The sequence below is a fragment of the Podarcis melisellensis genome (genome assembly GCF_964234715.1).
Source record: "Podarcis melisellensis genome assembly, chromosome: 15".
Classification (NCBI taxonomy): Eukaryota; Metazoa; Chordata; class Lepidosauria; order Squamata; family Lacertidae; genus Podarcis; species Podarcis melisellensis.
In genome coordinates, this window is record NC_138532.1 from 24,369,596 (window position 1) to 24,382,173 (window position 12,578).

Here is a 12,578-nt window from a genome sequence, read left to right on the forward strand (position 1 = left end):
CAGCAAACTTTTTCAGCAGGGAGCTGGTCGGCTGTCCATCAGACCTTGTGGGGGGGCAGACTATATTGGGGGGGGGATGAATGAATTCCTATCCCCCAAAAATAACTCAGAGATGCATTTTAAATAAAAGGACACATTCTACTCATGTAAAAACACGCTGATTCCCGACCATCCACAGGCTGGATTTAGAAGGCGATAGGGCCGGATCCAGCCTCTGGGCCTTAGTTTGCCTACCCATGGATTATGCAGTGGTGTCCAAACTTTTTTCAAAGAGGGCCAGATTTGATGAAGTGAAGGGCCATGGGGGCCGACCAAAGTTGTTGACTTTTTTTTAGGATTGAAGTTGTTGTTGAGGTTTTTTTAGGATTTTACCCCCAGGAAATAAACTGCCACAGGGGCTCCCTGGGTAACCTTGGGCGGCCAGCCACTGTTTCTCCACCTAACCTACCTCATAGGGTTGCTATGAGGATAAAATAGGAAGAGGAGAATCAAGTGCACTGCCTCCAACTCTTTGAAAGAAAAGGTGGTAAATACAAATGGAATAAATTAACCTGCCACCCTGCGCTTCTCTTCTATATTATTAGTCAAGAAGACCCAGATGCACACTTTGTTGTCTCTCTAGACAGACTGATGCCAACAACTAAGATTCTCAAGGTGGATAAAGGTTGGGACATTTCATGATGACGGTGGCAGAATGTATTTATATTCCACTTTCAATTGTTTTATGTGCATTTATTTGATGGAATATTTCAAGTAAGCTACATGGTTGCATGTTATTTACTTGCATTCTTAATTTTTATTTATGCTACTGAAAAATGTGAAATTGTTATTATGGCCCGTACCAGTTGTTGTGTTTGGTTCTGAATGCAGGGTTTGTATTGTATTTCTTCTATTAGTTTTTCATAAACTGCTTAGAGATTTCCACCCCAGTTTAATGGCAGTTCTCTGGGTGAGTCACCAAATAAATACAGCAATTAGAATGCAACATAAAGCCATAAAGAATATTAAAGCCTGAAAACACAATGAAAACACAGAGATTAATACCATGAGGACTAGACCATAAAACAATACAGACAAAAAGCTTTTCATCGGGTTTCACAAAGATGCTGCCATGCTTTTTTTCAGGGTCATTCAGGGCTAGGTCATCTGTTTCATATGCAGAAGGTCTCTGGTTCAATTCCTGGGAATTGAAACCTTGGGGAGCTACTGTCGGTCAGTGTTCACAATACTGAGCTAGATAGATCAATGGTCTGATTCAGTAAAAGGCAGCTTCCAAGGTCACTACCAAAAAGGCCTTCTAGGATTTTGAGGTTGATTGTCTAAAAACAAATTTTGTGTCCTGAATTTTACTTCTAGAAATATGGCAACCCTACAGTCAGAGAAGGGTCTTCCAAGATGTCAGCTCTTCATGTCAGGTTGATAATTATAATTATAGGAGAATGTGGTCTTTCAGGTAACCCAGTCCTAAGGCATTTAGGGATTTAAAGGTTAAAACCAGCACTTTACACTGGACTTGGACACAGAGTGCAATTATTATTCAGATATTATTATCCCAATATTGCAGATAAGACCATAAGAAGATCTTGCTGGGTCAGGACAGTGACCCATCTATTCCAGCATCCAGTTCTCACAATGGCCAACCTGATGTCTCTTCTGGGAAACGCTCAAGCAGGACCCTATTTTCATCAGAGAAACGTTGGAGTGTATGGAGTTATGCCAAGGAGATAACTATGCAACCTTTAGTAGACATCAGAAGGCAGCCCTGTATACTGAAGTTTTTAAATGTTCAATGTTTCATTATGTTTTTATATATCGTTTATATATCATTCTACCCGGACACTGAGGTCCAGCACCGAGGGCCTTCTGGTGGTTCCCTCACTGCGAGAAGCCAAGTTACAGGGAACCAGGCAGAGGGCCTTCTTGGTAGTGGCGCCCGCCCTGTGAAATGCCCTCCCACCAGATGTCAAAGAGAACAACAACTACCAGACTTTTAGAAGACATCTGAAGGCAGCCCTGTCTAGGGAAGCTTAACAGACCACTATATTTTAATATTTTTTGGGACCCAGAGTGGCTGGGGAGGCCCGGCCAGATGGGCAGGGTATAAATATATTATTATTATTATTATTATTATTATTATTATTATATGTTGGAAGCCGCCCCGAGTGGGTGGGGCAACCCAGTCAGATGGGCAAGGTATAACAACAACAATGTCCCTATTTTCATCAGAGAAATGTTGGCGGGTGTGTTGTATATTAGGAGGAATATCCATGAACTTTTGTGAGAATTGCGAAGAACTGAACTTAAGAACGAAAAAGGATGGAAATATGAGACAGACAGATCTGCCAATTTCTAACTCTCATTCTCTGATCCAAGGAGAGACGCCAGCTCCCACCATCAAGCCTCCCTTGGGTTCCTCTCCTTCTGCTGCTTAATCTCACAGTCAGTTCAACAAACAGGGCCACTTCCCGCCGATTCCCCACTGGTTTTATTATAAAATGGTAGGGATGCCATTAAGAATATGAAAGTCATCAGTACCGCCCAAGGCTAAGCAACTCATTGAAAAATAGAGTTAAGAGGGGCTGGTTGTTCCAAGCTGGGCATAAGGACTTGAGACTGGAAGTGACAGGGGCCTCCAAGATTAATTCTGACAGGCAACAGTTCTGCCATCGATCGGCGCCTGAGGGGATCTGTCGTCACTCCTCCTAATGGAGGCCGCCACTTGGGGTGAGAGAAGGGTTAGCAAACAGGCAAGACTGTGTGTCTTCAGTGCCTCTGGAGATTGCATAGTGATGGACTGGGGAGCTTGGAATGTCACACAGAATTCGGCACCTTCCTGCTGCAACAGTTGTTTTCCTGAGAATTTAGGAAGTAAATTATCGGCGCCCTCGCCACTAGCTACAATTCTCAGGATTCATTGGGAGAAGCCATCACAGGCCCCATCTGCACCATACATGTAAAGCAGAATCATAGCACTTTATGCAGGGCTTCCCGCAAAGAATTCTGGGAGATATAGTTTGTTAAGGGTCCTGAGAGTTGTTAGGAGACCCTGATTCCCCTCACAGAGCTACAGTTCCCAGAATTCCCTGGGGAGAGGCATAGATGGTTAAACCACTCTGGGAACTGTAGCTCGGGGGGGGGGGGAATAGGAGTCTCCTGACAGAATGCAGGATTCTTTGAGAAAAGACATCACCGCTTAAAATTGCGTGGGGCTGATTTAGATTCATAGTGCAAAAAAACCCCCACAGCTTAAAATCCAGAGGCACATGAGGGGTATCTTTGAGCCAACTAGGTGCAGGCCTTTGAGGGGCACAGTTTTATACATATTAGTTTTTGTTGTATCTTATAAATTTCTGATAATGATTTACTTTTATTATGTATTTTGACAAATTTTATCATTTCTTCAAGACATCTGTTTTTGAAAATTGAAGTTAGCCTCTTTTTTCAGGGTGTTGCAAGTAGTTAGCCTTGCCCAAGACGCAAAATATGGCATGAGCACTGGGTGCATGGAGTCCTCCTTATAACATTTGCACTTTGGCAAAGTGGGTCAACTGTACCATCAATTTCTCAAAAACTGTTCTGGATTGCCTGTTACCAAAACATCTATAGCCTTAACCTCTCACTGTTTGCTTTGGATTATATATATACATACATCACACACACACACACACACACACACACACAAAACCTGCATGTCAAGCCTTTCTCAGTTTTGGAGAGAGTGTATACCTGATGTGCAATGTAAAATGTTCAGGAGTTCTATGTTTTTTCTTTTTCTTTTTTCATTTGGGACATTTACTCTTGTCTCCTCTGTTTCACAATTTGAAAAGTTCAATAAAAATGTTTAATGCTAAAGGGGAGAATGGTAGGAAATCAATATAACTGTGCTGTCCACGTCTGTCTTTAGAATAGAGTTGTGCAAAAAAAGAAAAAAAGAAAAGCCTCTCAAAATCCCCCACTTCTACTTGTGGGCAGAGAAACTGAGGAGAGACATTCTCTGAATTTCTTCAGGGAAGGAGAACTTTTCACTGGTTCCTTGAGCTGCAGGGCTCTTCATTCATTCATTCATTCATTCATTCATTCATTCTATATTCAACCTTTTCCCCAAGGAGCTCAAGGTGGCATATACATTTAACCCCCACAGTTAGAGTGGGAGGCAGTGACTGGCCCAAAGTTTGTTTGTAAAGGCAGTGGAGTAGGACACAGATAGGTCTGAAGTTTGGGTACAAACTTAGGGACATTTTGCAGCACAAGCTCTGCTAAAATGAATGGAAGCTGTGTGGAGACTCTATCATGCACAATCATTTCAATGGGTCTTGCCCAGGAGAGCGTCCTATGGATTGAGCCCATTTTAATTAGTAGAGGGAGATGCCTTGGATTTTTGTCCATAAGTAACAAAATGACTTGGACCAGCCGCATTCACCAGATAGCTTTGGGCAAATCATTCTTTCCTAGCCTCAGTCTGCCAGCATCTGTGAAATGGGAATAATAAATGGCATGCATCCTGGTCTTTTTTTGTTGCTGAACAAGATAAGGGCTGTCAAGTGCTTTGTAGGTACAAGTGCAATGATTAAAATTAGAGAGAAATAACTTTCTCTACTTTAGGGAAATCTTAGACAAGAACCATCTGGCTCTGACAATGAATCCTCTTCAGATATGTTTCAAATAGGGTTGTCAACAACTGATCAAAAGTGTTTTTGTGGGGGCTTTAGTGAAGTAACCGTCTGGCTTTTAAGAGATTAAGCAATTAAATGAATTTCAGGAAATTTGCATATTGCAAAACCTCAATCAAGGCACCTCTTTGAGGTTCCAAGAGGACAAGGAGGACAGCGCAAATAACTTTCAGTTGCAAGCTACTTGCTTGTGCTAGATATGAGGAAAGCTTTCTGTAAGCTCCTTTTTTCCACCAAATTGGGCACAGGGAGGATTGTTTATTTAAGTCAGTCCTGTGCCCCCCAAGGGCTCAGTACATAAAGCCATTCTCAAAGTTTGTGTTTGTGTCAGTCCTGTAGATTATTGGGTGGGTATGAAGAGAATTCTAATCCACAGTGAAAGCTTTCTTATTGTTATTTATGACTGATATGATACGATTAGCAGTATTATATAATACCATCAGACTCATTACAGTGAAATGGCCAAATGTGCTTATGTCCAAAGGGTCCAAAATTGGGAATCTCAAGTTATAAGCACCTACCACACAATCCAGACCCAGGGTTCCCCATTGAGTGAGCAAATATGGAACAGGTGGAATTTCAGTGTTTCAGCTGAGCTGGAGCTCATCCTAAACTGCATCAGTATAACTCATAGGGTTAAAGTTCCCAGAATTCTCTGGAAAGAGAGATTATTAAACCACTTTAATAATTATAGCTCTGTATGGGAAATTGGGGTCTCCTGGCAACTTTCAACACCCTTAACAAACTACAGTGGTTTGTTACATACACTCAGGTTACATACACTTCAGGTTACATACACTTCAGGTTACATACAATTCAGGTTACAGACTCCACTAACCCAGAAATAGTGATTCAAGTTAAGAACTTTGCTTAAGGATTGAAGAGGAATGTTTTCATCTGGTGCCTAAAAATATATAGTGAAGGCACCCGGTGAATCTCCCCGGGGAGAGCATTGCACAAACAGGGAGCCACTACAGAGAAAGCCCGTTCTCGTGTTGCCACCATCCGGGCCTCATATGGAGGAGGCACACAATGAAGGGTCTCAGATGAGGAATGCTGAGTCTGGGACAGCTTATATGGGGAGAGGCAGCCCTTCATGTATTGTGGTTCTGAGCCATTTAAAGCTTTAGAGGTTAAAACCAGCACTTTGAATTGGGCCCGGAAGTTAATTGGCAGCCAGTGCCGTTGAGCCAGAATCTATTTAATACACTTAAACCAGGGGTGTCAAACTCAAATTCATCGGGGGCCGCATCAGCAGTTTGGTCACCCTCAAAGGGCCGGTTGTTGGAACTGACGGTTTCGTGGAGGTTTCCTGAATGCATGTAAAGTGGAGGTTTCCTGTGTAGAACAGCCGGCGCCGCTAGAGGGCAGACGTTCTCTGGCTTGTAGGCTGCCGCGCATGCGCTGAAGAGGCGGCTTTCTCGTGTCAAAAAAAGAGAGCGAGAATAAAAGGTGAAGGCTGGCGGCCAGCGGTGGCTACACGGGCCACATGACAAGGTCTGGCGGACCGGATTTGGCCCGCGGGCCTTGTGTTTGACACCCGTGACTTAAACTGTCTTGTGCCAGTGAGCAATCTGTACTCTCCAGCGAGATACTTCTGCCCTTCTTTGATAAGGAATTTTGTGTGATACCTCATGCAACAAACCCCTATCAGTGGTTACTGCTGTGTAACCCCTAGATTTGTGCTAGGTGCCGATTGAGTGGCATGGGAATGCCCCATGTGGTCCGACTCGTTGACTCGAGCAGAATTGTCGCCAAAGATTTCAACAGGGATGGAAGACGCTGCTTGACCCTGAATAATAATGTTGCCTTTTAGCCCGTAACAAATGAAGTGGGCGATACAACAGTCGGATTGCCCAAATGGATACTTATTTGAGGCTCGCTGTGTGCTGTTATTGGACTAAAATGTATCCACTGGGCATCTCCTTTTGTTAATTTAAAAGAAAAATCGATGGCGAGAGGAGCTAAAAGGAGCAAAACAGAAGTGGTTATATGATCGGATCAGACCACTAAATCCATCTGCCATTGTAGGTGTCTAAGCCTACAGTGCTGGAGAAGCAGACATAAAAACTCCCCAAGCATTACTGCTGTGGGTGGTGGGCAAGAGAAAGGCCAATTTATCTAGGGTTTCTCCTTTAGGTTAATGTGCCTGTGTTGCAGCGTCTGCAGTCAACCAGGGAGGGTGGGGGCGAACAGAATTAAATCAGTGCATTGGGACACCTCCGTGGGGCTTTTCAGATGTTGGTAAATCTCTCTCGCCTTATTTACTTTCGGCTCGCTTAAAAGCATCTATCACTTTATCGATAGCAGCGCAGGGGTGGTGGTGGTGAGGAACAGATGGAGGCCAGGCTATCAAACAAGAATGTAATTCTGGATCAGCTCAGGAGCTGAACGATGGTTATTTGTTTGTCCCTGACACTGTGATTAGACCAGCAGAGAATGACTTGGCCTCTCTGCTCTGCTTCACACACACACAAACACACACACACAGATATACACACACCAGAATGGTAAAAGAGGGAGAAGAATGGTGCCCATATCTCAGTCAGGAGATTGCACTGCGGCAGTCTTTTGGACGCTCAAAACGCTGTGATATGGGTGGCCTATGATGTCCTGGGATACGGGATCCTAGGATATGGATTATGAACGCACACAAAACAAGTGCTGAACGATTGTAAGGCGGGGAGCGCAGCAGAACTCACTCCACAGACACACACACATTGCTGGCAACTCCCATTGCACTCCAGTTTGAAGATAATCACCCCCACAATAGTGTGAAAAATTGATTGTTCTCCATGTCGATTCTCTGAAAGGGCTGATTAGTATTCCCCTCACTTAAGAAGCTTTGTGCTTGCTTTCGACTGAGTCAAAACCCTGCTCCATCTAGCTCAGTACTGTCTCCTCTCCAACTGGCAACAGCTCTCCAGGGTTTCAGGCAAGGCACATTCCCAGCAATAACTAGAGATGCTGATGGAACGGGAGTGGCGCTGTGGTCTAAACCACTGAGTCTCTTGGGCTTGCCGATCAGAAGGTTGGTGGTTTGAATCCCCACAATGGGGTGAGCTCCTGTTGCTCTGTCCCAGCTTCTGCCAACCTAGCAGTTCGAAAGCACGCCAGTGCAAGTAGATAAATAGGTACTGCTGCGGTGGAAAGGTAAACAGCATTTCAATGTGCTCTGGTTTCCATCATGCTGTTTCCATTGCACCAGAAGCAGTTTAGTCATGCTGGCCACATGACCCGGAAAGCTGTCTGTGGACAAACACTGTCTCCCTTGGCCTGAAAGCGAGATGAGTGTCGCAACCCCATAGTCACCTTTGACTGGACTTAACTGTCCAGGGGTCTTTTACCTTTACCTTTTTAGAGATGCTGAGGATTGAAGCAGACGCCCTGCCACTGAGCTACGGCCCTTCCCATAAGATGGACAATTCCTTTATAGGAGGGATGGGGAGCTTTTGGCCCTCTGTCTGTTGTTAAACTACAACTCCCAGCATACCCAATGAAAAAGAATGATGGGAATTATAGTCCAACAATAACCAGACCCTCCAGGTGTCCCTATTTTCCAGGGACAGATTTACAGATAGATGATGGGTGGTGGGGTAGCTGCAGTTTCTAAGCTATTTTTAATCTGCTAAATATATATATAAACTATAAGCCAACCAATTTTATTTTTAAAACTAACCGCAAAATAGGGTGACTCTGTGCCCTACTTTACAAAGGACAATTCTGTCCTTGAATTGCTGTCACTCCTGTATTTGAAGCTGTCCTCTTTTTGAATGGTGATCTAGTCCAAGCTGGGCTGAAACATCACAAACCGTAAGAATGGGGAATGGAAGTTTTTCGTCAACTCTTAGCATCTGGACTGTGAGTTGAGCAGCCATGCATAGACCTCCCAAGCACAGTCTCCTTAATTCACCACAGGTTACTTATTCTTTATTATTTAGCACATTTATATACCACTTTTCTTCCAAGGAGCTCAAGGTGGAAAACACAGCTCTCATCCTCCCCATTTTATCCTCACAACACCCCTGTAAGGTAGGTTAGACTGTGACTGGCCCAAAGCCACCCAATGAGTTTCATGGCTGAGTGGGGATTTGAACCCTGGTTCCCCCAGGTCCTGATCCATCAATCTAACCACTACACCACATTGCTGTGTATCTACCGTATTTTTCGCCCTATAGAACGCAATTTTTCCCCTCCAAAAGTGAAGGGGAAATGTGTGTGTGTCCTATGGGGCGAATGTAGGTCGGTCCGTGCGCACCGACCCCTCTCGCTCTCCAGGCTCCACTGCTTGCGGAGAGTTGCCTGCATGCTGAATCCTGCCCTCACTGAGCTCAGCGCGTCCAGGCTTCGCGGACCTCTCAGCAAACAGCGGGAGCCAGCGCTGGGCTCCCACGGCTTGCAGAGAGCTGCCTGTTTGGGGGCTGGGGTCGGGGGAAGCTCAGGCCTCCCCCGCCCCAGCCCGCACCTGGGGGGGGAATAATTTTTTCCCCTTTATTTCCCCCCAAAAAAACTAGGTGCGCCTTATGGGATGGTGCGTCCTATAGGGCGAAAAATACGGTATTCTATATATGTGCATTTCTATTAAACATAGTAATCCTTTTTAAAATTTGCATTTATACATATCAATATAAATTATCATATGCACATTTTATTCAAAGTAGGTTTTTTGAGGGGTTTTTGAGATGCATAATTGGCCAGCTTACTCCCAAACCCTTCTCTTTAGTCTAGTGTTAAGCACTTTCAAAATGACTGAGGATGCTTTCCATCCTGCCTTGACTGCGCAGACAACACCTGTCTTCCTGTGATCAGGGAGGTGACGGTCCAAAACTCTTCTCTCCAAGATAATGTGATCTCCCATCAGATGTTCTCTCCCTTTTCCAGGTAACTGGTTTTACTATAATAAGGGGTGAGATTTGCACATTTAGTTTGTTCTCCCCCAAGGAGAAGAGATCGTAATAACGTGTGGAACAAAAAGACTCATCCCACTTCGTCCCCTTTCATCTCTTTTACTTTCTGAAGGACAAAGTGTGACAACTGAAACCATTTTTTCTGTTAATGATGGCCTAGGATTTTTTAAAACTATTTTCCTGCAACTAATGTGCCTCCTGGCCCAGAAATGCCAGGGAGTCTGATAGAATTTATGCTAGAGTCTATTTATTTCATTTGATCTTTCCCCCATGTTTAGAAACTATGATTTCCTTAATACTTTCTAATTGCTAGTGGTTGTTGACTAGGGGATAATAATTTCACACTCTAGGCCTCCCAACTGTGTTACTCAAGGTCTGGACCCATCATCCCTGGTTACAAGGGTTGCTTTTTTTAAGGGTTTGTGGAAGAGATTGGTGAATCTATGCATTTCTTTTTCTCTCTGTTTCTCATTTGTCCAATCTTAAAGTTCTCCACATTTCCACAACAGTTTGCAGATTTTTTTCTAAGTCCCAATGAAAATTCATTTGTATTTCTCCTAATGTACACAAATGTGTATGCAATTTTGCCTAATATATTCATTCTTTGCAAAACAATTTCCCGAAAATAGTGCACTTTTTTCTTTTCTTTTTTCTTTTTTGCATTTTTATGCACATTTCAACCCGAGTATATGAATTTTTGTACTTGCCTGGAAAACTGCATTCCCAAATTTGGAGAAGTGCAAATTTAGGAGGATGGCTGTGTTTCAGTTTGCATATTTTTTCAGAAAGGGTGAATTAGGGTTTTTTTGGGGGGGAGCATAGATAGTATGCTTGATGATGTTTGCTTTCGGGAGGAAATGGATATTAGGCAAAATTGCTTACAAAAATCTAAAAGAAATTTGCTGTTGACTCCATGCCCAACCAGCTTCCATCAGATACCAGTCATTTGATTCCAACCGGTCATTGCAAGAATTCTGTAACTAAGGAGCAATGCTAGTGTTTGCTACTTCTCCAGCCCAATTCCTTTTCCTTTTATACATGTCTTTTAAATTGTAGGCCTGAGGGTAGCAACCATCTTATCACTGAAATTTGTTAGCCGCTCTAGTAGCCTTTGTGGAGGGCTGGAGATAATAATGCTTTAAATAAACAAGGCTCTGATGCCCAGTTCATTCCAGCATCCAGGCTCCATACCCTTCTCACCATAGCTTTTGTATCTTTCTCCTTATAAACCATAGCACTGCATCTTCTAATTCCTGGCCCTGGCTTTGATTTTTAACATCCATCCTAAATTGCTAGGTTCCTAAAGAATAGTCGTTCCCTTGCCTGACTCTTATGACATTCAGTTTAGAAATATATACACACCTCATAAGAATAAGCACTATTATCCATATGTCTATTGGGATAGCAATAAGAACTTGGATGCAATCTTTTTCCTCTCCTTTTTTCCCCCCTACTGTGTACTAGGACAATCTAATTTCACCTGTAGTTAATAACTGACGCTACCAGCTGAACTGTCCCTCGAGGATCGCCGCTTGAACTATTCGCTCAATATTTTGTTCTCCTTTCCAAAGCATGTGTGTGTGCATGCACGCACATCATGACGCCTTGTTGCTTTATTATAAACCTTTGCGTCGCCGCTGCCACCAACAACAACCAGTAATGAGAAGAGGAAACCAGGAGCAACAGCTCTCCCTTTAACGCCATCCCCAAACCACCCCCTGCCATTCTCTGGTGTATGGGCTTCCATTTTTGTCAATGTGTGGGAGTACTTGAGTCAAGGCTTCGGCCTGCAGTGCCTGCCTGAGGACAAAAGACGGAGGCTTGCTGAGAGCAGTGCAGAATGATTGATTTCTTCTTTCTCTTTTTTAAAGTGCCTGTGGTTCCATAATAATGCATAGGTAATAACCACCAGGAGGAGGGACCGAAAAGCAATTATAACAGAGAGCAGTAAAGTGGTTCAATGCGAGGGGGTGAAGGTGCTCAGGCGCAGGGTGTGGTAATGATTGAAAGCTTTGTCCCTCAAAGGCAAAGGGTCCCCAAGAAGGTGTGTTGTGTGCTTAATGGCGAAGGTGACTCACGGCGATGATTGCCTTTGGGGAATGCTTAAAGCCCATAATGAAAACGCTGATGATCCAATCTGTGAGGACGATGCTTTATTCTCACAAATTCTCCAGATGGAAACAGTCACTCCATCAGGAACAAGGGATTGACTCCACAATGGCTTATAGAGCCAAGGTGTGGCATAGTCGCCATGTATTGAGTATGGATGTACAGGTACAAACCCACACATAACTGTGGGCCAGTTCACATTGCAAGGGTCTGCCTTCCTGGGTTATGTGGGCTTCAAAAAGAGAACTGTGTAAGCTATCATGAGCTCCTGGAAAGATGATGAATGGGAAGAAAATGTGCTAAAGTCGTGGCGCTGTGGGTTAAACCACAGAGCCTAGGACTTGCCGATCAGAAGGTCGCGGTTCGAATCCCTGTGACGGGGTGAGCTCCCATTGCTCAGTTCCTGCTCCTGCCAACCTAGCAGTTCGAAAGCACGTCAAAGTGCAAGTAGATAAATAGGTACCGCTCCAGCGGGAAGGTAAACGGTGTTTCCGTGCACTGCTCTAGTTCGCCAGAAGCAGCTTAGTCATGATGGCCACATGACCTAGAAGCTGTACGCCGGCTCCCTCAGCCAATAAAGCGAGATGAGCGCCGCAAACCCAGAGTCGGCCACAACTGGACCTAATGGTCAGGGGTCCCTTTACCTACTTTTACTAAAGGTTCACATTGTTGGTGGGCAACTTCAAGGCCTCTTTTAACCTTCCTACTTAGGATTCTTTATGTTTAAACCAGTCTTAGACCAGAGAGCCCTCCAACTAGAAGACTGCTTCAAACAGAAGATTGTCCTCTGTGAAAGCAGAGCACATGGCCTCCCTACTGAGAGATTTGTTTGAAAAGCTCTGTATAAATAGCAATTTTGATAGAGTTTGCCTAATATTGGCAGTCTGTTCCC